Here is a 27,221-nt window from a genome sequence, read left to right as displayed (position 1 = left end):
ACGATTCTCAAGAAATGTTTATTCTTATTGTAACTGCCAATTATACCTCCATTTTCTACTTGATTTTTTTATTGGGTAGCACTTGTGCTCATGGCAGCCAACACAAATAGAACCTATAAGCACTTGAAAAACCAAGCCACATCCATATCAACGTCGAAAGGTTTGAATTTGTGGAGTACTAATGAAATTTATGAAAAATTTTAACCTAAGATTCCTAAGTTTTTTACATTCTAGAATTTTAGTAAAAGGGATGGTATTGTAATGATTGTTCTTGTCTACCACTCCTGCCAAGTTTCAGAAATGTAACAGCTAACTAAGATTTCTCACTCTTTCTACCATACTGTACTTATTTACCCAAAAGGCAACATAACCAGCAAATTTCACATTTCTGAATAATATTATATACATGTTCTGTTAACAAGAAAATGGACACTGCCATACTTTTGAAATAGTTTCTCCTTTTCAAGTGCCAGGGTAAACTCTGGTTGATTCCAATAAATGATCTGAATTTTCAAGCACTGCACATGTCAGCATTCCAGTAAAGAACAAGGACAGAAGGGAGTTGTTTCCATTCACCCAAAAAATTCACAGGCTTGAGCTGACTTGTCTTGTGTGCTCAACGAAACCACAAGTGGTGCTATACTGCTGAGAACCAAAATACTTCCTGCTATTCTTAACAGAATTTAAATTCGTCTCCTGGCTGTCCTGCAGTTGCCTTTGTCTGTTAAGCAAACCACCAAATGGCCTCTCTATGTACCAATCTGCCTATCAGGATAAACTATTTGTTTAGAAAGCAGCTTATTTTAAAGAATAACAGAACTATTATTCTTTCCTAACTTGGGTTGAGAATAACCACATTTATTTTATAAAAAAAAAATAACAAAAAAATACGATTGAGAATAATGTAAGAGTTTAGTAACAAAGCTTCTATTACAAATCCATACAGAGTATTTTCCCCAGGAAATAAACTCGTATCTACAGTTGCCTCAAAAGATTTACTATCCTGAGGATATGAAATAAAATAATATTAAAGGTCTGAGGCAATTATTTTGATTTCAATTATGGTTGAACCTACCCTGTCATATTGCTCTGGAATTGTCACAGATTAAATATTTTGCAAGTTTTGTGGACTATAAAATTTAACTATAAGAAGAGCCATTCAGTGAGTGTTGCTAGACAAATTATGGGGTATGCTCTCCAGACCCTAAAATTATACACATAGAATTAGAGTAAAGCGAATTATCAAGGACAACTTGAAGAGAATAAGTGTGTTACAAATGGATATTTTAGAGTCAGGAAGCAGTGGAGGGACCAATATGGATTAAAAGTCTCTCTGCTCCTGGTCCTTGAGTGTTGAACGCTCTTATTCCCTTTCATCTAGGAGGAGATAAAGATGCATATAATTAGCACTTTTTTCCAAAGCTATCAATTATGAATGGTCATGTTCATATTTAGTTCATTCTGATATATACATATATATATATATATATATAATTAAAGATTCTTTTTTTTTTAAAGAGAGAGAGAGAGAAATAGAGTGCACACGTGTGACCGAGCATTGTGGCGAGGGACACAGGGAGAGAATCTCAAGCCGACTCTGCACTGAGCCCCATGCAAGCCTCAATCTCAGGACCTTGATATCATGACCTGAGCCAAAATCAAGAGTCATATGCTTAACCAACTGAGTCACCCAGTTGCCTCAATCTGTTAGAAAAATTTTTGTACATGCTCCACAGAAAGGAATCAAATAGCTACCCCTAACCTTGGTATGATGGCTACATATGCATCAGGTTTATATTTAGCAGCAACTGTTACCAATTGTTCCTTCAACTGAATTTCCATTACAGGCCCTATAATAAGAGACTCAGGGAGAACACTTAAACATACCATTGTAGAGCACTAATTTTGGTGATAGGAAACTAACATGATACCCAGTTTATGATCTATTTCTTATTCAATTCAGATTTTTGTAGTAAGTATATCTTGCTTTGACAGTCTAAAACATATTAAGAAAAAAACAGCCTACCCAAACCCTCTTCTTTTCTCACCTCTTCCCACTGTTGGCATGTTTTTATTCCTTTGTGTATTTGTATACACACATATATTCCAACTTGTAAGTTTCTTTAAAGAGAGTAACTATAATATCTAATTTTTTTCTGGAAAAAAAGTCTTAACATACTGCTTGTTGTGTGCGCACACACACAAACACATAATGCACACATGACACCTTTTTTAAAGATTTTATTTTTAAGCAATCTCTACACCCAACATGGGGCTCAAACACACAACTCTGAGATCAAGAGTCACATGACTGACTGAACCAGCCAGGTGTCCTGCACATGACACTTCTCATATTTACTGATCTAATTTTGTTCAGTAAGACTATAGAAGTAGCTCTCTTAAAAAGCTAGTGGACCCTCAACAATATGGTCAACTAATTTAAGATAAAGCAGGAAAGAATATCCAATAGAAAAAGACAGTCTCTTCAACAAATGGTGTTGGGAAAATTGGACAGCCACATGCAGAAGAATGAAACCGGACCATTCTCTTACACCATACACAAGGATAAACTCAAAATGGATGAAAGATCTAAATGTGAGACAGGATTCCATCAAAACACAGGCAGCAACCTTTATGACTTCAGCCACAGCAACTTCTTAGAAGACACGTCCATAAAGGTAAGGGAAACAAAAGCAATAATGAACTATTGGGACTTCATCAAGATAAAAAGATTCTGTACAGCAAAGGTAACAATCGATAAAACTAAAAGGCAACATACAGAATGGGAGAAAATATTTGCAATGACATAACAGATAAAGGGGAAGTATCCAAAATCTATAAAGAACTTACCAAACTCAACACCCAAAAAATGATCCAGTCAAGAAATAGGCAGAGGACTTATGAACAGACATTTCTCCAAAGAAGACCCACACGAGGTCAACAAGCACATGAAAAAAATGTTCAACATCATTCGGCATCACAGAAATACAAATCAAAACCACAATGAGATACCACTTTACACCAGTGAGAATGACTAATTAAGAAGACAGGAAACAACCAATGTTGGTGAGGATGTAGAGAAAGGGGAACCTCTTACACTGTTGGTAGGAATGCAAGCTGGTGCAGCCGGTCTGCAAGCAGTGTAGCGACTCCTCAGAAAGTTAAAAATAGAGCTGCCCTATCACCCAGCTATTTGCACTACTTGGTATTTATCCTAAAGATACAGATATAGTGCTCTGAAGGGGCATTTGCACCCCAGTGTTCATAGAAGCAATGTCTACAATAGCCCAACTGTAGAAGGAGCTGAGATGTCCTTCAACAGATGAATGGATAGAGATGTGATACACACACACACACACACACACACACACACACACACACACTGGAATATTACTCAGCCATCACAAAGGATGAATACCTACATTTACATCAATGTGGACGGAATTGGAGGATATTTTGCTGAGTGAAATAAGTCAGTCAGAGAAAGACAATTATCATATGATTTCGTTCATATGTGGAATGTAAGAAATAGTGAAAGGGACAATAAGGGAAGGGGGGAAGCTGAGTGGGGAAAAATTAGAGAGGAAGACAAACCATGTGAGACTCCTGACTCTGGGAAACAAACAAAGGTTGCAGAGGGTTGATGAGTTAGGGGGATGGAGTAACTGGGTGATGGGCATTAAGGAGGGCATGTGATGTGATGAGCACTGGGTGTTATATCATACGTTGGCAAAATTGAATTTAAATTAAAAAAAGAAAGGAACAAACAAAATTAGGTTAAAAAATGTTCTTCTAACTCCGAATATATTCACCACTGATGATGAAGTGTAGAAGGCAGAGGTATGTATAGTCAACATTGAAAGAGATCATATTTCAGGAATGTATTGATTTCAGTGTAAAGAGTTCAAGAGAAGACATGGTTGGAAGACATGGTGTTTAGTATATGTTTTATATATATACGTATAATAAAATTAAAAACATATTAAATTTGATATGAACAAGAAATGTAACATGCTTAATTTTCCTATATATTCTGAGTAAGCCTTGGATCAATTTAAAAACATATTGAATTAGATATGAACAAGAAATGTAACATGCTTAATTTTCCTGCATATTCTAAGTCTTAGATTTATAGCATTATCAATGAAGCATAGCAACAAACTTTGAGAGAGATATAGCAAGCAAATATTCATTTACACATAGCAAGATGAATGATACAGCATCATGAGTAATGCTGTGATAGTTTTTTTTTTAAATTTTTTTATTATTATTTATGATAGTCACACAGAGAGAGAGAGAGAGGCAGAGACACAGTCAGAGGGAGAAGCAGGCTCCATGCACCGGGAGCCCGACGTGGGATTCGATCCCGGGTCTCCAGGATCGCGCCCTGGGCCAAAGCAGGCACTAAACCGCTGCACCACCCAGGGATCCCGATAGTTTTAAAATTATATTTGGGGGATGCCTGGGTGGCTCAGTAGTTGAGCATCTGTCTTCAGCTCAGGTCATGATCCTGGGGTACTGAGAACGAGTCCTGCATCATGCTCCCTACAAGGGGTCTGCTTCTCCCTCTGCCTATGTCTCTGCCTCTCTCTGAGTGTCTCTCATGAATACATAAATAAAATGTTTAAAAAAATAAAATTATATTTGGGAAACATCAGCAAGAAGATCTATTATATTTTCAACACAATTTTCAAAGATCCAGGGCATTGTCATAACAATTATTGCAATGGGAGATATGACATTAATCAACAATGGCACATTTCACATTAAATGTGAAATAAAAATATGACGAGAATGTTCTGTAACATGAACAGGAGGAGATGGGGTCTGGATACTGCAGAAAATATTCACATGCACTGATTGTATATTGAACAAATAATAAGGGCTTCTTCACTACCTATTACTCTAAGTCTAGATCAATAAATATCCATTTATCACATTAGTTTATAAATTTTGTTACACACTTTTTTTTTTCACCAAGAGCACTGTGCAGTTTTATTAACCATTCAAGTACAGTAGCATCTGGTAAGATTGGGACAGAATTGGGATTTAAAAGTGAACAGATGGCGATCCCTGGGTGGCTCAGCGGTTTGGCGCCTGCTTTGGCCCAGGGCACGATCCTGGAGTCCCAGGATCGAGTCCTGCATCGGGCTCCTGGCATGGAGCCTGCTTCTCTCTCTCTCTCTCATAAATAAATAAATAAATAAATAAATAAATAAATAAATAAATAAATAAATCTTAAAAAAAAAAAAAAAAAGAACAGATATTCAGCATCCAACAGTTTGGAAGAAGCCACTACATACACTTTTCACAAACATGTTTTCACAGAGCCAATACAGTACTAGCCATTAACCCAGCACCCCAGGTGCATGAAGTAGAAAAGATGCAATAAGAAAAAGCAGCTACGTTAGAAAGACTTCAACACTTTAGAAAAAGAGTACAACACTTTTCAATTTATCCCCTTTAGCCCAGAAAACAACACGATAACATCAAATTGTTACTATAGACTTCACTTTTCTTTTTTAAATATTTTATTTATTTTTTCATGAGAGACACAGAGAGAGAGAGAGAGAGGCAGAGACACAGGCAGAGGGAGAAGCAGGCTCCATGCAGGGAGCTCGATGTGGGACTCGATCCCCGGTTGCCAGGATCACACCCCAGGCTGAAGGTGGCGCTAAACCGCTGTACCACTGGGGCTGCCCTAGACTTCACTTTTGATCAAGAGAGAGCAACAGGGACCAGATTAACCTTCATATCTTGGACATAATGACAAAACAAAAAAAGAAAGAAAAAGATATTTTTGTCTAACAATATTACAGAAAAGCAAAATATTTTTAAAAATGCAACTGAATTACATTTAGCATTATCCTCCTTATCATAATCTCCTGTAAGGTATACTGTGCGCCCTTTTGCCTTTGTACAGATTTTAGCAACAAAGACATTGCTTTTTTTGTTTGTTTCTTTCTCTTGCTTAGGCTTTTCAGTATTGAACCTTCTCAGATCCACTCAATTTTTCTGATATGTTTTTAAATTAAAGTTCCTGAAACTATCCTCAAAGCTATGTTCTTGGTATGTATGACTAAGAGGGAGAAAATTTCAGTGGAAATTGGAAGAAAAGCTCTCAGTCTTACATATTATTCTAAAAGATTCTGCCTTCTGGTTTTCTTCCACGGGGACTAGACCTGTGGGCAGAAAGAGCTGCACTGGAGTCAAGAGGAGTAGCCCATTATATATATATATATACTGTCAAGTTAGGGAGAGGATTAGGGATAGTGTAAGTCTCTAAGGAATTTTGGAACCAAGGTTTCCAGGACCTTGAGGGGGCTAGCTATTGTTGGGAAAAGGTCATTTATTACCATCTAATAAAGCCTTAGCGATGAGACCCTTCAAATGTGTATCGGTGGGTCATAGAGCTGGAGGATGATTGCCTACATGTATCTTGCAAGGTAGAGATAAAAGAAGTTTCCAAAGGAATTTTTATATGTTAAAGTAACTTATAGGGTGTTGGGGGTTGGGCTAAGATAAGATTGCCTTCTGCCCTTAGCAAAGTATCAACATGGAGGCAGTTGAGTCCTTAGAGGAATGTCACTCTCCCTGTTTCAAGGACTTGTCAATGGCAAGTCCTTGAAAGTAGTAAGGAAATTTAATCATTTCTCTTCTGCCTTTGTCTCCCACAACAAAAGGGATTATGGAAACATGATTAGACTTATAGTTTTAAAAATTTTAGGGCAGCCTGGGTGGCTCAGCAGCTTAGTGCCTGCCTTCAGCCCAGGGTGTGATCCTGGAGTTCTGGGATCAAGTCCCACGTCGGGCTCCCTGCATGGAGCCTGCTTCTCCCTCTGCCTGTGTCTCTGCCTCTTTCTCTCTCTGTGTTTCTCATGAATAAATGAATAAAATATTAAAAAAAAATTTTAACACCTTACTCATGACTATCCATATATAAAAAGTAACTTTCCTTTCCTGGCATGAATTTTGGTGTAGTTACAGTGGTTCTTTACTTCAAAATGATTTACTTAGAAACCTGAATTATCCTTAATAACCATCTGATATAGTATCAGCTATATATGTTTTCTGAATCAAATATCCTTTTTGTTATAGACGCAAGTTTATATTAAGTGGGACTTTTAAGATATATAGTCAAAACTCTTAACAGATATGAAATTTTATTTTTTAAATAATTTTACCACAAAAGAAAAAAAAGAATACATTGAATTTAATCATGGCCTCTAGCCCTGATTAACTAGTACCCTTATGGTACTAGTCACTGACAGACCAGGGAAGCTCTAAACTGGAGGACTTTTGGGAGATACTGATAGATTTAAGTGCTGTATATTTTGTTTAGTATCATGACAGTATATTCAAGAGAAAACATCTTGCAGGCCATCAGAAATTGGAATGCCTAGAGCTCCGTCAACTACTCTGTTATTAGCATTATGATTACTCATCACAAAGCCATGAGAACTGGGCACATCTTTAAATAACTTTTGTGCTACCAGTGGATTTCTACACCAAAAATATAGTACAAAATATTCTTTTAATATCTACCCATATTCTTGTTAATCCCATGCTCCAATTTTCTTGCTCTAAAGTAACCAGTAATGAATAGAATGATAATTTAAGTATACCACCTAAAAAACTTCACAATCTTCCATATTTTATTATAAATATTGGTCTTTTATTATAAATATTGGCAAAGATTATATGTCTACTACTCTATCCTAGTATCTACAATCCTCCATTCTTCCTTCAAACTTTCTTTCCCTCTTTCTTTTTTTTCTTTTCTTTTTTCTTTCTTTCACTAAATCTCCATTTCATAGAAAGTTCTCAGATTTTGAAACAACAGAGTATTTTTATAGATCATGGAATCTCTAAATCATAGCAGAACACAAATTATCAACTCTGTATGTAATCTTTCTAGTTCTTTCTGGGCATAGGCTAAACATTATTAATTCCCAATGAAAAACCACTAGGGGGTGACCAAGCATCATTTCCTTTTCTTTTGCTCTGGTTACTAATATTTAGATAACACTAACATTGTATAAATGTTTTACTATCAACTAATTCATTGGTATTCCTGACAATTTTCCAAGTTACTAGAAATGTCTGAACAAACCAAACTCTATAAATTATTCACAAGTTAAAGTTCTAAATACCCCATGTTGTTCAGTCTTAAAGCATTTAATTAAGCAAATGAAATCCTCTTAAAATCTGAATAAAGGTCAAATGTATACTACAAATTGTTTACTTTACAGAACATGAATTTTGTATTCCCTCTGAGATTAAGAATACCCCTCCCTCAAAATACGCCGTTTCAAGGATTTAGATATTTAATTCAACATAATTTTTTGGAACTATAAAATAGAATTGTAATGATTATAAATTCATGCTTAGGGCCTGGCACTATGCTGGATTTAATGAAGGACTGAAATAAAATATAAAACCATGATCTCTATACTTAAAGATAAGAATGAGCTAGTGTAGTTAATGGGAACAGAAAGGAGGGGAAAATAGAGGAGGTGGAAATTTAATTTCTATTCTTTTGGGACACCTGGGTGGCTCAGTCAGTGGTTGAGCCTCTGCCTTTGGCTCAGGGTGTGATCCCAGAGTCACACATCGGGCTCCCCGCAGGGTGTCGGCTTCTCCCTCTGCCTATGTCTCTGCATCTCTCTCTGTCTCTCATGAACAAATAAATAAAATCTTAAAAAAAATTTTTTTTCTATTGTTTTAAGTTACCCAGTTTGTGGGGATTTTTTTACAGCAGCTCTAGGAAATTAGTACAGAGGAACCTCTTTTCAAATCATCACAGTTATCAAGAAAGAATACATAAATAATTATAGTTAGAAACTGAAAGATTTATGCAAGAAATGTGTTCCAAGGGCAGCCCCGGTGGCTCAGCAGTTTAGTGCCGCCTTCAGTCCAGGGTCTGGTCCTGGAGACCCCGGGATCCAGTCCCACATCGGGCTCCCTGCATGGAGCCTGCTTCTCCCTCTGCTTGTGTCTCTGTCTCTCTCTCTCTCTCTCTCTCTCTCTCTCTCTCTCTCTCTGTGTCTCTCATGAATAAATAAATAAAATCTTTTAAAAAAATTTTATATTTCAATTGTTGAGGGAAGTGTCTACAAATGTCAATTAGTTCCAGCTAACTGATTCAACTGTTAAATTTTTAAAACATTTTTGATAATTGTTCTGTCTACTTATTCTATTAACTAACAAGAGAAAGCTGGAATCTCCAACGCTGATTTTGAATTTTTGTTTCTTTAGTTCTATCAGCATTTGGTTTATGTATTATGAAGCTCCAGTGTTAGTTATATAATCTAAGTTATGTCTTCTTGGTTGAGCTAACCCTTCCAATAATTATAGAATGTCACTCAATTCCTCCTAAGTTTTCTTGCTGTGAAGTATACTTTGCCTGTTAATACAGAACTCAAGCTTTCTTGCATGGTTTATCTTTTCTGTTTTTTACTTTTAAATCACCAATCACATTTATTTTTTTTTTAAAGGTTTCATTTATCTATTCATGAGAGACACAGAGAGACAGAGAAAGAGAGAGAGAGAGAGAGAGAGAGACAGGCAGAGACACAGGCAGAGAAAGAAGGCGGCTCCATGCAGGGAGCCTGACGTAGGATTCAATCCTGGGTCTCTAGGATCACACCCCGGGCCAAAGATCATGCTAAACCGCTGAGCCACCCAGGCTGCCCACCAATCACATTTATTTTTTTATTTATTTATTTATTTATTTTTTTTTGGTTACCAATCACATTTAAAGTAGATTTCCTGTAAGCAGCATATGGTTGGTTCTCTTTTTATTGATTCTAAATCAATCTGATAAGTGGTATATTGAAACCACTTGCATTTAATGCCATTATGTTTGGATTTATGTCTACTGTTTTATTATTTATTATTTATGTTTATCTCCTCTATTGTTTGTTATTCTGTTTTCCATTTCCCGTTTTCTTCTGGGTTATTTGAATATTTTTTAGTAATCCATTTAAATTTGTTTTGGGGTTTCACTATGTTGGTACAGCTATTTTAGTAGTTGTTCTAGGGATAGTAATGTAAATACTTGCTTTTTACATTATACTTAAAATCTATATTTTACCACCACCAAGTGGAATGTAGAAACCTTGTCACTATAGAGCTCTTTACTCCCCTCCATATTGTGATTGTTGCATGTTTTCACCTATAAACACTGAAAAGCCTGTCATAACTTTTTGTTCCTAATCATCACACATATTTTTTAAAAGATTTTATTTATTTATTCATAAGAGACACGGCGGGGGGGGGGGGGGGTGCAGAGACACAGGCAGAGGGAGAAGCAGGCTCCATGCTGGGAGCCTGATGTGGGACTCGATCCCGATCCCAGTCTCCAGGATCAGGCCCTGGGCTGAAGGCGGCGCTAAACCACTGAGCCACCCGGGCTGCTCTTGGAACACACATTTCTTGCATAAATCTTTCAGTTTCCTAACTATTATTATTTATTTTCTCCCTGCCCTCCACAGAAGGACGCCAATTTCAGATTTATACCCAAGAAGTTGCTAGAGAATTTCAAACCATTCCAGGTCATTTCTTGCAGCTTTTTTTCCTCTACTGCTTTATGGCCTCCAATGGTTTCTGATAAAAAATCCAGTTATTCAAATCATGATTCCCCTATATGTAGTTCATATTTTTCTCTGGCTGCTTTCAAGAGTCTTTCTTTGCTTGGTTTTCAGCAGTTTGTGATTTATTTTTCTCCTTCTAAAATGTCCAGTTGATTCTTTCCTATAGCTTCTCTAACTCTACTGAGACTTTCCATTTGATAGTAATTTTCCTTATTTCTTGGAGCATGGTCATAGTAGTTGCTTTAAAGTCTCTGATTATTTTCAACGTCTAGGTCATCTCAGAGTTGGTCTGTTGGACTTTTCCCTTGAAGTTTCTTGATATTTCCTTGTGTTTTTATGTTGAGTAATCTTAGGTTCAGTCTCCTCACTCTACCACATTCATCCTGTGACTTGAACTGACCTGGAGGGCCAGTGGCAAGAGGATAGAGAGAAAAAAACAAAAGCAATGGGGATTCAGTCCAGAGTTTTTCAATCATAGTCCCTCTAGTCAGAGACAAGCATTGACCTCTTTCAGAGATTTAGGGCTTTCTGGACCTCTGCAATTGCCCTGCTACTGTGAGACTGTAGCTTCAAGACTGGAGTTTGCTGTGACAGCAGGGCCAGAAGAAAAAAACATCCAGCAGATTCCCCCTCTTCTCTCTATCCCATGGACACTCCCCTTCTCACTCCTCAAACCAGTGCTTCTATTAAAGCTGTTTTTTGTCCATGCTGGTGCACAGTTTTGAGATCTGCACTGCTTTTGAGTTCAGGCTGGGAGGTTAAAAAATCAAAAACAATAACAGGAAACACTGCCAAATTGTACATACCACAAGTAGAGTCTTTGTTCCCCAGTCTCACTACTACCATACTTTTTTCAGAGTCATCAGATAGCTGCTCCATATTCTGTACAAAAATTTACTTGCATTAGGTGGGAAAGACAGGTGAGAAAGTCCTTAGCCAATACTGGAGGTGCTTCACAATATCTTAAATCAGAATAAAACTACTATGTACTAAGTGCTTCACCTCAACTTCCACACTTAATCTTCATAGTAACCTTATAAATTAGCTACTATTATCCACATCTTACAAGTGTGGAATGGATGGCTCAGAGAAGCTCAATTCATTTTTCAAGGAAAAAATGGATACAAATCCAGGTTTGTTATGCAAGGATGGATTGGCAAACTTTTCCCTAAAGGGTCAGATAGTACATATTTTAGGCTTTGCAGGCCACGCAGTCTCTGTTGTAAATATTCATTTTTTTAAAATTTTATTTATTTATTCATGACAGACACAGAGAGAGAGAGGCAGAGACACAGGCAGAGGGAGTAGCAGGCTTCACGCAGGGAGCCCGACGTGGGACTTGATCCCGGGTCTCCAGGATCACACCCCAGGCTGAAGGTGGCGCTAAACCGCTGGGTCACAACAGGGTCACCTGTTGTAAATATTCAACTCTGCCATTATAATGGAGGGAAAAGTCATTTGTAAATAAGTGTGGATGGCCATATTCCAATAAAGCTTCATTTACAAAAACAGGCAACTGATCCGTGGACTGTAGTTTGCCAACTCCTGCTCTAGAGACAAACATCTAATCACTGTGCTGCCCTACCTCTTTTTCCCCACACAATCATTTTTCTACCAACTAGCTCCATGAACTTGACCTCATTTTCTTTTATGACCAAAAAACAGAATCAGTTGTGATTACACTATTATGTTATTAGAAATAAGTGTAGTTTTTAAAGTCAGATTGATTTTTTCAAATTTGAGATTTGTCATTATTTGTTTTTCATTATTTATTTTCGTTAAATAAATTCCTACAATTTACTGAATGGATGAATTTTTAGTCCGTCAAATACCTCTGTAGAAAAACACAGCCAGCCAGAATATATTATGCAAGAATGGTCACTGACTCTGTTACCTTCTGAGATTTTAGGCAAACTTCTTAACATCAATACAAAATGACATTGGAAGCTACTGTTAAACAAGCAGCCAAATAGATTTTTGCCTTGAGAAACTGAGAAATGGTAAAGGGAATTGAAGGATTAATAAATGGTAAAAAACAATTTATGGAAGAGGAAAAAAAGTGAATTCAACATTCCTTTCCCTGGAGAAAATAACATAAAACATTATTTAAGTTTTTCTAAATTTTATTATTTTCAATATGGTATTCACATCTAATACTATCAATTTATGGATTTTTAGTGTTTTAGCATTCACAAAATATATTAAACTTTAACATTTTTAAAAGGTTTTATTTATTTACGAGAGAGAGAGAGAGAGAGAGAAACTAGTAGTGGGAATGGGAAGAGGGAGAGAGAGAAAGAAGCAGACTCCTCACTGAGCAGGGAGCCCGATGCAGGGCTTGATCCCAGAACATGGAGACCATGACCTGAGCCACAGGGAGATGCTTAACTGATTGAGCCACCCAGGCACCCCAAACTTTAATATTTTTGTCTGTTTTCCTCATGTTCATCTTTTACTTGGAAAATATATTAGATTTTAATTTTATATCCCATATTTCTATAAATTAGGATAAATGTCCTAAATAGAAGATACTGCTGTTTAAGAATGAAATATTAGACTGAGATGTGCAAAAATGTGAAAAATCATTTGGACATTTTGAAAGTTCTATCTGGAAATACATTTAAAATAATAAAAAGAAGATACTTATCCTCTCATTTTCAAATTTATTTATTTCTTTAATTTTTAAAACAATTTAAATTCAATTAACATATTAGTTTCAGAGGTAGAGGTCAGTGATTCATCAGTCTTATGTAATATGCAGTGCTCATTACATCCACTACCCTCCTTAATGTCCATCATCCTATTACCCAAGCCCCCAACCCCCTCCCCTCCAGCAACCTTCAGTTTGTTTCCTATGACTAAGAGTCTCTTATGGTTTGTCTCCCTCTCTGATTTTGTCTTGTTTTATTCTTCCCTCCCTTCCCCTATGATCCTGTTTTGTTCCTTAAATTCCACATGAGTGAAATCACATAATGTTTTTCTCTGATTGACTTATTTAGCTTAACATAATACCCTCTAGTTCCTTCAGTGTCTTTGCAAAGGGCAAGGGTTTTTTTTTTTTTTTAATGGCTGAGTAATATTCTACTGTATATATATACCACATCCTCTTTATCCATCCATCTGTAGATGGACTTCTCAGCTCCTTCCACAGTTTAGCTATTGTGGATATTGCTACTATGAACATTGGGGTGCAGGTGTCCCATCATTTCACTACATCTGTATCTTTAGGGTAAATACCAAGTAGTGCTATAGCTGGGTCATAGAGTATGTCTATTTTTAACTTCCTGAGGCATCTCCACACTGTTTTCCAGACTGGCTGCACCAGCTTGCATTCCCACCAACAGTGTAAGAGGTTTCCTCTTTCTCCATATCCTTGCCAGCATTTGTTAGTTCCCTGTCTTGTTCATTTTAGCCATTCTCACTGGTGTAAAGTGGTATCTCATTGTGGTTTTGATTTGTTATTTCCCTGATGCTGACTGATGTTGAATATTTTTTCATGTGTCTGTTGGCCATTTGTATGTCTTTTTTGGAGAAATGTCTGTGCATGTCTTCTGCCCATTTCTTGATTGTATTGTTTTGGGGGGGTATTGCGTTTGATAAGTTTTTAATTTATCTAATTTTCAAAATTTGAAGAAGTGCTTTAACTGAAGATGGAAATTTCCAGTGATAAAAAAATGCTATTAATTTATGATGTGGCTCAGGTATCTGTTTTAATTTCACCTAGCAGTAAAATCACCTATGCAATAACTTTGTTAAAAATTGTTATTTAGAACCAAAATTCATTAGCTGTGTTACATGCAAACTGCAGAAGTTTATATAAGAGACTAACAATATATTTAATATTTTGGTTTCTAAGTATCATAAACCTATGGTTTCGATGTATTTTTATTAATGCTAAGTTTTCACAAATTTATACATTCAGATGTTTATCAGAATGGCATTGAGTGAATAAAAAAGAATTGGGTCTGACTTCTATGTTGGGATCATCATGGAGCATGGGAAATGAAGACCAAGCACCAGGGATAAAGTTGATAATTCAGCAAAACTATGTCCTTGGAATCAGATATAACCAAGAGAATATAAAATCTATAAATCGGTATAATTCTTGGGGAAAAAAAAGAGTTTTCAATTTAAATAAACCTCTGAAGGACAGATTGACCTCAAATAGGTCAATTCTGTTCTAGAGTTCTGTTAACACTGTGATGCTGCTGCAATTTTTAACCAGACTTCACAGAATTATTGGGCAAAGTGCTCCTCAGCTGGAGAACAAGAAGTAATTTTGTAATTTTTTCTGTTGTTATCTCTAAGGAAGAATCATAAAGTGTTTGTTTTGAAGATGCTTCACCGTGTAAAAACCCCAAAAATTCAACATAGAATACTCTTTTCCATTTTTGTATTTCTAAGGTCCATTTGAGTCTACGGCCATACCACCCTGAACGCGCCCGATCTCGTCTAAGGTCCATTTGTAAAGGATAAATAATATAAACCTCATTTTTAATTTCAAAATAAATTTTCTTTACTTTAAATTTCTTGGCTACTTTCGTACTAGTAGGAGATCTCTGTAAATAAAAATAGTAAAAAAAATAATTTGAAATCTCAAATATTTAGACTTCATATTTATATATCACATACCTCAATATAGAGGCAATCGTGTTTATTTTTTTTTTTACCACGTGGAAATAGAAAGTATAAACCCCGTATTAACTATTTCAACTCTGGCTGTGAAAATGTATCTGAAGCTATAATCTACAAGCCTCAGGTTAGGAATTTAATGACAGATCTTGAAAGAATGAAAGACTATTGCCATATTTGTTTTTGAAAAAATAGTCATTATATTGTGCTAGATATATAAGGATAAGTTTATGGGTATTTATCAATCCACACCAAAAAATATACATCTAATTTAATCTGTATCTTTTTTACCACTAGTTGTTTCTTTATTTACCATTATTTACCAATTAATTTTTATCTGTTTGCTAAGAGAGTCAAAGTGCTTTCATAGAACAGTCAAAATACTATTATTTATAGATTTAAGAAATTTTCACATACTTTAGGCAATGACAGTTTCTTTCTTTCTTTTTAAAAGACTTTGTTTATTCATGAGAGACACAGAGAGAGAGAGAGGCAGAGGGAGATGCAGGCTCCCTACAAAGAACCTGATGGGCACTTGATTCTGGGACTCCGGGACCACCTCCTGAGCCAAAGGCAGACACTCAACCGCTGAGCCACCCAGGAGTTCAGGCAATGACAGTTTCTTGTAGGAAACTACATTTGAATTGGAAATGTGTGTCGGTTCACTTAAATTTGAATTTTATGTTGTAAAAGATGATTATATTTATCTCCTAATCTTGTGATAGTTAACTCATTATCTTTATTCCGTAATTTCCCATATACAAATGATTTGTTAGTAAGTCCCCCAAATTCTAGTTCTTCTTGCCTTAATACAGAAATATCTATAAAAAAACACAACAGTTTTAACAATTCATTTCTAAAAAGCAACACAAATCTAAGTCTTTATTTGACAAAATACATCTCATGCATTATTGAAAATATCATATTTAGCTTTGTATCTCCCATTATTACAAACTACCAAATGCATATTTTAGTTTCAAATGAACTTCTTTGCCAATTTCCCTATTTATTCCATTAGCATTTCCATTTTTCTAATCATTCAGACAATCATCTTAATTTTCTAATTTGCCTTCAATTCTATTGTCTTCCTATAAATTGCTTTAATATTTCAGTTTTAGGAGAAAATTCCTGAAGAATCAGAATACTTCTAATATCTGATATCTTAAAAAAGATCTTGTGACTGAGTTTGTTTCCTCTTAATTTGGGTAACCTTAATTGCCAAAAAGCCATGCAGTTGTGGTTAATCCTTAATTATGATAGCCATTTTATCTAGTTTGGGTAAAACTGACAGATAAAATATTATTCAAAATACCTACTGAGGGATCCCTGGGTGGCGCAGTGGTTTGGCGCCTGCCTTTGGCCCAGGGCGCGATCCTGGAGACCTGGGATCGAATCCCACATCAGGCTCCCGGTGCATGGAGCCTGCTTCTCCCTCCGCCTGTCTCTGCCTCTCTCTCTCTCTCTCTCTCTCTGTGACTATCATAAATAAATAAAAAATTAAAAAAAAAACAAAAACAAAATACCTACTGAGCATGTATTATGTGCAATAAATTAAATCTAGTTTTTATTATAATTTTATTTCTATGTCTGTGATTTTTAATGGTAAGATCATATTTTAATGATGTTACTATAAGTTGCTTTAATACTTCTGGAAGTAGGGATCCCTGGGTGGCGCAGTGGTTTGGTGCCTGCCCTTGGCCCAGGGCGCGATCCTGGAGACCGGGGATCAAATCCCAGATCGGGCTCCCGGTACATGGAGCCTGCTTCTCCCTCTGCCTGTGTCTCTGCCTCTCTCTCTCTCTCTGTGACTATCATACATAAATAAATAAATAAAATACTTCTGGAAGTAGATAATTGCATGCAGATGACATGAAAAAAATACATTTGACCCATTGACAAGGCCTATGAATTCTCTTTGAAATATTTATTGTATCCTTTTTGATTTCCATACTTATATTAAGGAAAGACACACTCCACCTCACTGTCATCTTTTGCATACATATTCTTTTCTGGTGACATTTAACAAAAGAAAGGTCACTGTAAATTACACTGCCATACACATTGCAGGTTGCTTTTTATTTTTTATTTTTATTTTTTAAATATTTTATTTATTGATCTGAGAGAGAGAGAGTGCACAAGCAGGGGGAGTGGCAGAGAGAGAGGAAGAAGCAGGATCCCCACTGAGCAAAGAGTCCAACATGGAGTTCTATCCCAGGACCCTAAGATCATGACACACGCTGCAGGCAGATGCTTAACCTACTGAGCCACCCAGGCACCTCTGTATGTCACTTTTTAATTTTCCAATACTATGTCTAAATAAATGCTTCTTTGGAGCTTGGTTCACATTTTTCTACTATTTTTTGTGGCTAATCTACTTGAAGTCACCTTTTGGTGGCTAGTGTAATTAGCAAGAAAAGATGTGTACACTTGTACCCTGGAGAAGAGTAATATTAAATATTATAAAACCATACCCCTAAATCTATCAACTCTGTTACCACAATAGGTAAGACCATCATCCTGTTAGGTTTGGGTCATTTCAGATTCTTTCCAAGAGATTACCCTGTGTACTGTCTCTACCAAACATATTCATCTTAAATTATACTTAAAAAAATTTTTTACCCTCTACAAAAATCATCAAACCTGAAGATCTTTCACTGTTTATGAAATAAATTTTAGTTTGAAAGCTTCACACTCATGATCTTCTATAATCTGCACCCAATTTAAATTTCCCACATATAACAATATATTATTCTCACAGCAAATACTTATCTAATTAATTTTCCATTTTCAACATGTTCTCACTGTCCTTTGATTTTGACATTAGCATTCCTACCTTTTTCCCTTTGTTCATCCTGTGATCAACTCACTACCCAAAATGCCTGTCATAATCCTACACATCTTCCAAGAACAAATACAAAAGGTATTTCTTTTTTTTTTTTTTAAGATTTATTTATTTATTTATGATAGACAGAGAGAGAGGCAGAGACACAGGAGGAGGGAGAAGCAGGCTCCATGCCGGGAGCCTGACACAGGACTCGATCCCCGGACTCCAGGATCACGCCCTGGGCCAAAGGCAGGCACTAAACCGCTGAGCCACCAAGGGATCCCCACAAAATGTATTTCTTATAAGAAATTTTCCCAATTCAAACCACATGAATATTTTTCCCTATAATTGCTCTGCCTCTTTTGACCTTAACTTTTCATTACACCAGTGTATGCACTGGATATGTGAGCATGTATTCGTGGCATTTTTAAATATCTTGTCACTTCATCAAAATTGTAAACATCTGTAGGGCTTCCATTCTCAATACCTAGTCCTTCTTCATCAACCCTTCCCCGGAAACAGCCCCAGATAATCTCTCTACTTTGAATATTTAGTACTTATTTGCTATTGCTTTCATTTAGCCATTAATTATATCCAAAATACTATTAATTTGCTATTTGTCATGTGTTATATTATTCATATGCTCTTGTTCTATTAACTAACTACATTTTAAATTCCTTGAAGTCACAAGCTTTTTTTCGTAGAATGTCTAAAATTGAACGATGTAAAATTTTGTGTATGTGAGAGAGAAAATTACAGCCTGGAGGGCAAAGGGTTAGAAGACATAAGACCTCAGTTTAGTCCTTGGTTTAGCTAACCAACTACCCATATTAGAAGTCTTTAAATAAATCTTTCTGGGTCTTTCCAGAATAAAGTTACAGTGGGAGAAGATTGTTAAGATCTTTATAAATTTATTTTTTGCAATTGGGCCATGGTTTGCCTTTTAGTGTCCAAACTAATATACTAAGAGATGAAGTATGTATCTCTTTAAAAAGAGGATGGGAATAAAGGAGATCTCTAACAACTAAAATCTGCTAATGGAGTATTTGAATATGGCAAAGGTTTTTATATAAAGATTATAAAATCTTCCTGAGAATATTCTTGGTTTTATTTTGTTGCTTTTTCGGTGTTGGTTACCTATGTGGGTAAGAATGGTGTATTAATCAGGGTTCTCCAGAGAGAACACATATATGCACAACATGTACATACATATATACCTATGTATACATGTGCATAAACACATATCTTTATGGAGTGTGCATATACATATATAAGGAGAGAAAGATTTAAACAACTGGTTCACACAATTGTGGAAACTTTCAAGTTCAAAATCTGCAGAGTTACCATAAAGTTGGAAATCCAGGGTAAAGTTATAATTTGAGTCCAAAGGCAGAATTCCTTCTTGCTCAGGGAAAGACAGTCTTTGTTCCACAGATTGGATGAGGCCCACCCATATTATGGAAGATAATCTGCCTTATTCAAAGATCACCAATTTAAATGTTAATATCTCATTCAGAAAACACCTTCACAGAAACATCCAGAATAATTTCTGACCAAATATCTAGAAATTGTGGTCTAGTCAAGTTGACACATAAAATTAGCCATCACACACAGATTCTATCCTTAAGAGAAATAAAGAGTAATTCAGATGGTTTCCTTTTATTTCATTGCATGAGCGATTTACCAGTCCTCTCTTTCCTGATCTGAAACTTGAGTAGAAATCCAATGCCTTCCCTTGTCATTCTCAACAGGCTCACTATTCTTACTAAGAAAAAGTAGTTATGCTATAGTATACAGATCTCAAGTCAGATAATCTATTTACATATTCCAACGCCAATACCTATTCACTGTAACTTTGAAAAAGTCACTTAGTCTTATTGAATCTCAATATCTTCAACATGAAAATGAGAAGAATAACATCTACCTCACAGGTAGGTTATGAGGAAACACGAGAAATATGGAAAATATGGAAAATGGTATTCATAGTAGCATATTAAACCTAACCATTATGTGTTACATAAAACCTCTCTGCCTACTCAAAAGAACTGTTTTGAAAACCACACCATTCACTCATATCTCTTCAGTCATTTAGCAAGTATTTACTGAATACCAATGACTGAAGTATTACACTAAGCTTCTCAAAAACAATGTCATATGCAAATGTAGAGAATTATTTAAGCACTGAATATTCTGTATGGTTATTATCAACTCAAGTACAGCTGGACATGGATAACTTTTAGTAATAGCACTAGGTCATTACATTGGCACCACTATATACATCTAAAGGCACTTTAGGTTAGTTCCCTAGAAGCTAGAGACTGAGATGGGGATTCTTGTGTAAGTGATTTATTAGAAAAAACTCCTCCTGAGTGAGGGAAACATGTTATGGTAGTGAGAAGATAGGTAAGCAAGGATGTGGTCTTATATGAAGATTGTCTTCAGCTCACCTTGAATCAAGGTTAGGTTATTGTACCCAAGAGTCTCTTTGGCTGTGGGATGCCCTTTTGATGATGAGGGCCATAACTAACCTCTTAAGTATGGCAGTACTCTTCATAAGGAAGGTAATTCTTTGGAGAAGAAAGTAGCTATGGGTTATCAGCCAGCATTCTCAACAGCTGGGCTGGATGCACCTTCCAGTAAAAGGGATCTGAAGCTGGCAACAACAAACTCCACTACAAAAGGACATCGATGTTCATAATAGCAAAGGCATTGCAAAGGGAGAACTTTCTGAATTAAAAAAAAAAAAGACTAGTATTCACTGTAGTCTTTATGGTTTTGAAAACTAGTCCTTCCTTGAATTACATATAAATTAAGTTCCTATAAATAATTATCTGGAATTTCTCTTTCTTATGAAAATATAAACTTTATATTGTTTTGAAAACAGAGCCAGAGGAAATCCTTATTTCTGTTTTCTTGGTTATCTGTTAGCTTCTAAGAAACACAAATGTACTTAAGGCTTGCTTAAGCATTCTATGTTTCTTAGAAACAGCAAGCAAACAACTGTTGGACTCATGTTACAAAATTAGAGAGAAAATATACCAAATTTATTCTAAGTAAGAAGTACATTATAAGAAAGAAGTAAATAGAATAATATACTTTCAATGCAAAACTGTAATAAGCAACTTTTCTAGAAAGATAGGTTTGCTAATGTGGACATTTAGATAAATAGTTAATGGCAGATAATTCTAATAACATGCATAATTACAATGAAAATATGAGCTTTGGTTTTTCACTTTTACCTGTTTGTTCTTAGAACCAAGTAATCAATTATATTAGTAATTACATGTATTTATAGAGTGAATTCTCAAATAGCTGTTTCCATTAAAAAGTAGCTGGAGAAACTATAGTATCTAATAATCATTTTAAGAAACACATTCATAAATCGGCTTTTAAAATCATAAAGAAGTGCCAAGATATTTACTTACGTGATTTATAATGGGAGACTTCCTTTTTTGTCCTTAGTATAAATATCCTGACATCATCATTAACATTACATAGTATTTACTTGTAATACATTATAGCATTTTAAAGAAAACTCTTTTAAAGGCCCCACTGAAGCTATGATTCATATTAAGGCAAGGTGGAAAGGTCTCATGATATGTTTTTTTTGTCCTTTATTTTGTTTCTCTTCTTCCAGGTGGGAAAAGAGCACCTGAAAACACTGGACTCCCCTTTAAATCATGGGCAAAAAGCTGAAGTTCACAATGTCTCAAAACAGTTCTAGGCATTGGTTCTTATTTGAATTTTTAGAGTTACCCCATAACATACAGGGCACTAGGAAAAAAAAAAAAAAAGTGTTTTTGCTGTCCTCCCTAGTCTGTATCTAAATTGTCTCTGTCTTCTCAGGATTAGATTTGGTTACACTAATAGAAAAACGCATAAGCAAATACTCTCATAATCTAGAGGTGAAAAGAACTTTAATAAAAACACAAATGCACAATTCATAAGAAAGATATATTGATGAATTTGACAGAATTAAAGTTAAAATTTTCTGTTTAATGAAAGGTGTCATAGACAATGTTATCAAATATTTCACAGACTGGAAAAAGTGTTTTTTTTTTTTGAAAATTAGCAAGAATTTAACATCTAAAATATACAAGGAATTTATAAATCTCTAGGAATAAAAGAGAATCCCAGTATAAGATATGGATAAAACCAGGCAATTCACTGAAAGTCAAATCTAGCAAGTATATAAAGATATGCCCAAGTCTTGATTTTCAATGGATTGGGAAAAATTAGAGGTAAGCCAGCTATTAATGAGACATAGGAAGATTAGCACTCTTTCACATGGCTGACAGCAGTGTATACTGGTACAGCCATCAGAGAGAACAATTTGGGCATACTTACTAGAAATGAATATGATCCAGTAATCCATTCCAGGGATGCATCCCAGAGAAACTTGAGCTCAGGTTCATAAGGGGACAGGCACAAAGATGTTCATTGTAGCAGTAGGTTAGATGCAACTGGATGCCCATCGCTACAGAAATGGGTAAATAAAATGCAGTGTATATGTACAGTAAAATACTACCCAGCATTCAGAAGCGATAAACTGGTGTTATATATAGGAGCATGTGTGAATCTTTACATGAATACTTAGTTAAAACTTTCAATTGAATGAAGGCTACAGTGTAAGGTCATGTATGTAAAATAAGAACAGATGCACATATAAAACAGTACCACATATGCTTCAAGGAACCATATATATCTAAAGATATCTGTGATCTTTGAGATTAAATGCAATATAATGATGCTTATAGTGAGTAGGTTGGTAAATAGAGTTAAAATGGTGTATGAAAATCTAAATAATAATAAATGGGGGAAAAAGAGGCCTTTGTGTAGGCAGCTGACATATGTGTTGTACACTGGTAAGTATTATTAATTCAATACTCTGCAACTGAGATTAAAATATGTAGGTATATGAAATATATACCTACAATGCCTATACTTTGTGACTTAGGAGAAAATATTACATCATGAATAAATATAATTACTTTCTTTCTCTACTGATTATCCCAGAACACGCCAGACTTGCATTAATTTCTTAAGTCTTATGCTATAGCCCCCTCATCCTCAGTGATCTTTGCCTATCCAATGACATCCTTCAAGATAGAACTTAAGTTCTACTTCTCCATAAGGCTTTTAAAATTGTTCTATCCATGTAAATGTCTCCCTAAAACTAATTACTTTTATAAGCTGTACCACATTGCCTAAAACTTAATAATATATTGTCCTCTATCACTGTATTATGTCTTGCCCAGAGACTTCTCTGCTAGATGTTAACCGCACAGATAGCAGAGAGGCTTTTTTGGAGCTTCCTGTTATGCTGAGAACAGAGTCATCTATGTGGGACTATCTCAATAAGTATTTGGATTAACAGACTTTCAGTTAAGATTTGGGATGTGGTGGGATGAGATGGATAGATGCAATCATAACTGAAGGTTGAAAAAATGTATCCTATTGCTGCTGAGAATTAGTTTTGAAAGTAGGGAGAATAGAGATTCCTTTTAGAATTGGAGTTCCTTTTGGAACTAGAGGGGAAAGAGTAGAATAGTCACTATCACACTGTAAATGGAGTAGCCCTCCAATCAATAAAGGAGATGAAGCTTGATTTAAGTTCTTCCTTTTTTTTTTTTTCTTCCTTTTCTCAGTGTTTTCTTATTTAGGACTATTACTAATTTTCTCCCTGAACACTTAAAGAATTATGTTTTTACTTCAATCTACAAAATAAATCTAGTAACAATCTAGAAAATGAATCTTTCTAATAATCCAGAAAACTGTTCAACAGCCCTTTCTTCCCTTTTGGGGGAAATAATTCCTTTTTTTTTGTTTTTGATGAAAATTATCATTTTGTTATGATTACTAAATGTGTGAATTACTAACTTGGTGGGTCATTCCTCTAGAGGCTTGGGACGAAAGAAACATCCTACATAGTGGAAGTTGATAAATTGAGTTGGATTCTGATATTCAGAATCTCATTTAGCTGTGCTTTGCAAATGATCTGAATGAGAGCCAAATGTTTCTGAAAGGGAAATTGATCTTTGTGTAAGATCCAACAGGATGCTGGGACTTTGAAACAAGAAGGTATATGTGGTTTGCTCAGCCCTTTGGAAGGTGCAAAAGAGATGTGGATTGGTTCCAGGAAATAATGGTTGAAGAGAAAGTAATGCAAGGCATAATCAGGGATATGATATAATAATACAGGGTCCAATATCTATTTCAATTACTTACTAGTTTGTCATCTGGATTGAGTCAATAAAACATCTCTGAACCTTTGCTTTCTTTTTTGTATGATAAAGAGGTGAGAAAATATTTTGTATTTATCCATGACTGTTGTTATTAGCCAAAAAGATCACTTGGCAGCTAAAAAGAAATATGAACAGATAAGGAATATGAGAAGAAACTGAGATTCATTCATTTTAGTAATTGGCTAGTACTGAAATGGGCCTGAAACATAGTACGTACTCAACAAATATTTGTCGAATGGATGCATCAGAAAAATGGAATAAAACAAGATGGAGTAAAGTCAGGAGAAAGCACCAAGACCAGACTCAGGCCAAGCATGCAGGAGGCAGAGGATGGAATTTAGGAAGGCAGATAAGAAACTGTCCTCTTAGCTCAGATGTCAAGACCAGGAAAAAGCTACAGGAGTCAGGACAGCTGTAACATAAAAGTGCTGAGAGCCTATTATCTGTACAGGAGATTAGCAGGCATATTTTAGAGAATTAAGATTCACAGTAGTAATGGCTACCCAAGTATACCTTCCACAACATGTCTGAATATTTAGAATTACATTTGAGGCAACTAGGCAGCAAGGTAAGGAAGGAAACTCAGGAGTCCCGTGACATTGCCATAGACATCAGATCAGAGTTTAAATCCAAGTTACATTCACTAATAGTATAAATATAGCAAAAAATTAATCTGAGACATCTAGAAAATAATTAGTTCTGAAAAATGAAAATTAGAGTATCCTCTGAAGAATTATTTTGAAGACAAAATAAGTGAACATATGAAAAGGACCTAAAATATGCCTACCATGATTTTTAAAAAATTGTTATCATTATTACTGCCTTATTGTTTTTGTTGTTACTTCAGCTATTATGTCTAATAGAGTATGTATTAGCCAACTCAATCTTTGACTTGACTTCAGTTCAAGAACTTGCAATTTGTAACGTAAATTGTTTCTTTATTTATGGGTTTTCTTTACGTAAATTGTTTCTTTATTTATGGGTTTTCTTCCAAGTGTGCTTTTTTCCTCCTTGCACTTTTTTTTTTTTAAGATTTTATTTATTTATTCATCAGAGACACACAGAGAGAGAGAGAGAGAGGCAGAGACACAGGCAGAGGGAGAAGCAGGCTCCATGCAGGGAGCCTGATGGACTCAATCCTGGGACTCCAGGATCATGCCCTGGGTCGAAGGCAGGCACTAAACCACTGAGCCATCCAGGGATCCCCACCTTTATGCTCTTTTAAAAGTTCTCCCCATCCACTCTCCCACAATTCTGGCTTTGTCTTAGCAGCACCAAGGAAAAAGGACCTTTCCACTTAGGCCAGGGAGGCTAAGTGGCATGTGGCTGTGGTCTAGTGAATAGGGCCCAGGGTCTCAGATGTTGAAAGAAACAGAAAAGTCAGAGCAGAACCATGAGAAGGACAGGAATAGAAACAGGCATGGTTGAAGTTTTCCTTCACATGACTCTGGTAATAGGTGAACCACACCATATTCAACTAACTTGAGTACCCTTCCCAGTAAGAGGTGACGCCCCCTCCCCCCGTGTTTGTTTCTAGTTTATATAGTTTACCCTTGAAAAAAATACAGGTTTGAACTGTGGGAGTCCGCTTACATGTGGATTTTTTAAAAAATAAAAACAGTACTCTAAATGTATTTTCTCTTTCTTATGATTTTCCCAGTAACATTTTCTTTTCTCTGGGTTGCTTTATTGTAAGAGTACAGTATATAATACCTATCATATACAAAATATGTGTTAATTGACTTTTTATGCTATTTGTAAGGGCTTCCAGTCAACAGTTAAGTTTTTGAGGAGTCAAAAGTTATACGTGGACTTTCCACTGTGCAGATGTCAGCATCTCTAACCCCCATACTACTCAAGGGTCAACTGTTACACATACCATCATTGGAGCAGGAGTTGGAGAACCACTGCTTTGTCAGATACATACTTTCCGCAGTAGACAAAGTTAGATATGATGTGAAAACTCTGCAACGAAACAGATAAACCAGAAAATTAATATTAAAAAATATAAGAGAAGAAAATAAAAAAGAAAATTAATATAAGGTTTGCGAGAGAAATGACATTAATAGTGATAACTTGCCAGTAGATATACTGGAGATAACACATGATATGGTCTAGTAAATCAAATTTTCAAAGCAATTTATTCGTCCTGAAATGTGTTAGGCTGTTAAAAGTTTTAGCTAGTTTTGAAGTTACCTTCATCCCCCAAAGGTTTTGACTCTGGCAGAAACTCCTTCATTCTGTGAGTTCTGCCCTTGAACTCCCTCCTCAGACATAGTTTTGATATTACTTCAGAAGTTACGAAGCCAGCAGACTACTTTAGTTAAGGGATGATAAAGTATAGGGGCTGTGTAGGCCCAGAGTAGATGCGGGGGCGGGGGGGGGGGGGGGGGGGGTCGGGTTTCACGTCGAAGGTTCGGTCCAAGCTTTCAGGCTGAGGATACTGTTCCCAAGTGTTTGGAGCAATCTCAGTTCTACAATCCCAGACACAAAGTAGGATTATTGGGGGGCTGGGGGGGGGCCTTAACTCCTACATCGGTGTGTGAATATCAAGTCTAGGGAAGTACACTCAGGGGAGGCCCTGTGAGCTCTTGGCGGAAAATGGAGAGCGCGGGGCCTCAACGCGAGTAGGGCTTGGTTCGCTGAGAGCCCTCAGAGGGACAGACGGGAAGACAGGACTGCACCGACCGACTGAGGGGCGGGGGAGGGGCTGCCCACGGCGAGCTGAGCTATTCTAAGGGGGAAGGACCGGGCGTGAGGGAACGGGTCTGCAGTCAGGAGAACAAAGGCGGCGTCCGGCGACCGCACGCGACCTGAATTGGTTTAGCCTTACCGGGGCGACGACCGCGAAAGCTCACAGACAGCGGTGCAGCCGCGGCAGGAGGCGCGCCCCGTCCCCGTGAGGCCCCGCCCCCGAAGCCCCGC

The 27,221-nt window shown here is 36.3% G+C and overlaps 1 long non-coding RNA gene across 3 annotated transcripts; it reads right to left on the bottom strand.

The window, feature by feature from the left end:
• Positions 1-5,646: 5,646 nt before the first annotated feature.
• On the bottom strand, positions 5,647-27,206 carry LOC121498755. Of its 3 annotated transcripts, none has more exons than XR_005989880.1 (4): positions 27,130-27,206; positions 26,176-26,261; positions 22,399-22,528; positions 5,647-5,756 (listed from the first exon to the last, which is right to left on the bottom strand). It is a non-coding gene; the product is annotated as an uncharacterized LOC121498755 (long non-coding RNA). The 3 variants fall into 3 exon arrangements; XR_005989881.1 differs by lacking the exon at positions 5,647-5,756 and adding an exon at positions 10,315-10,995; XR_005989882.1 differs by lacking the exon at positions 5,647-5,756 and adding an exon at positions 15,725-15,860.
• Positions 27,207-27,221: the final 15 nt, after the last annotated feature.

This window comes from Vulpes lagopus, chromosome 9 (assembly GCF_018345385.1).
Source record: "Vulpes lagopus strain Blue_001 chromosome 9, ASM1834538v1, whole genome shotgun sequence".
Classification (NCBI taxonomy): Eukaryota; Metazoa; Chordata; class Mammalia; order Carnivora; family Canidae; genus Vulpes; species Vulpes lagopus.
Note: the sequence above shows the minus strand (reverse complement) of the source record. Positions and strands in the feature narration are given on the sequence as shown.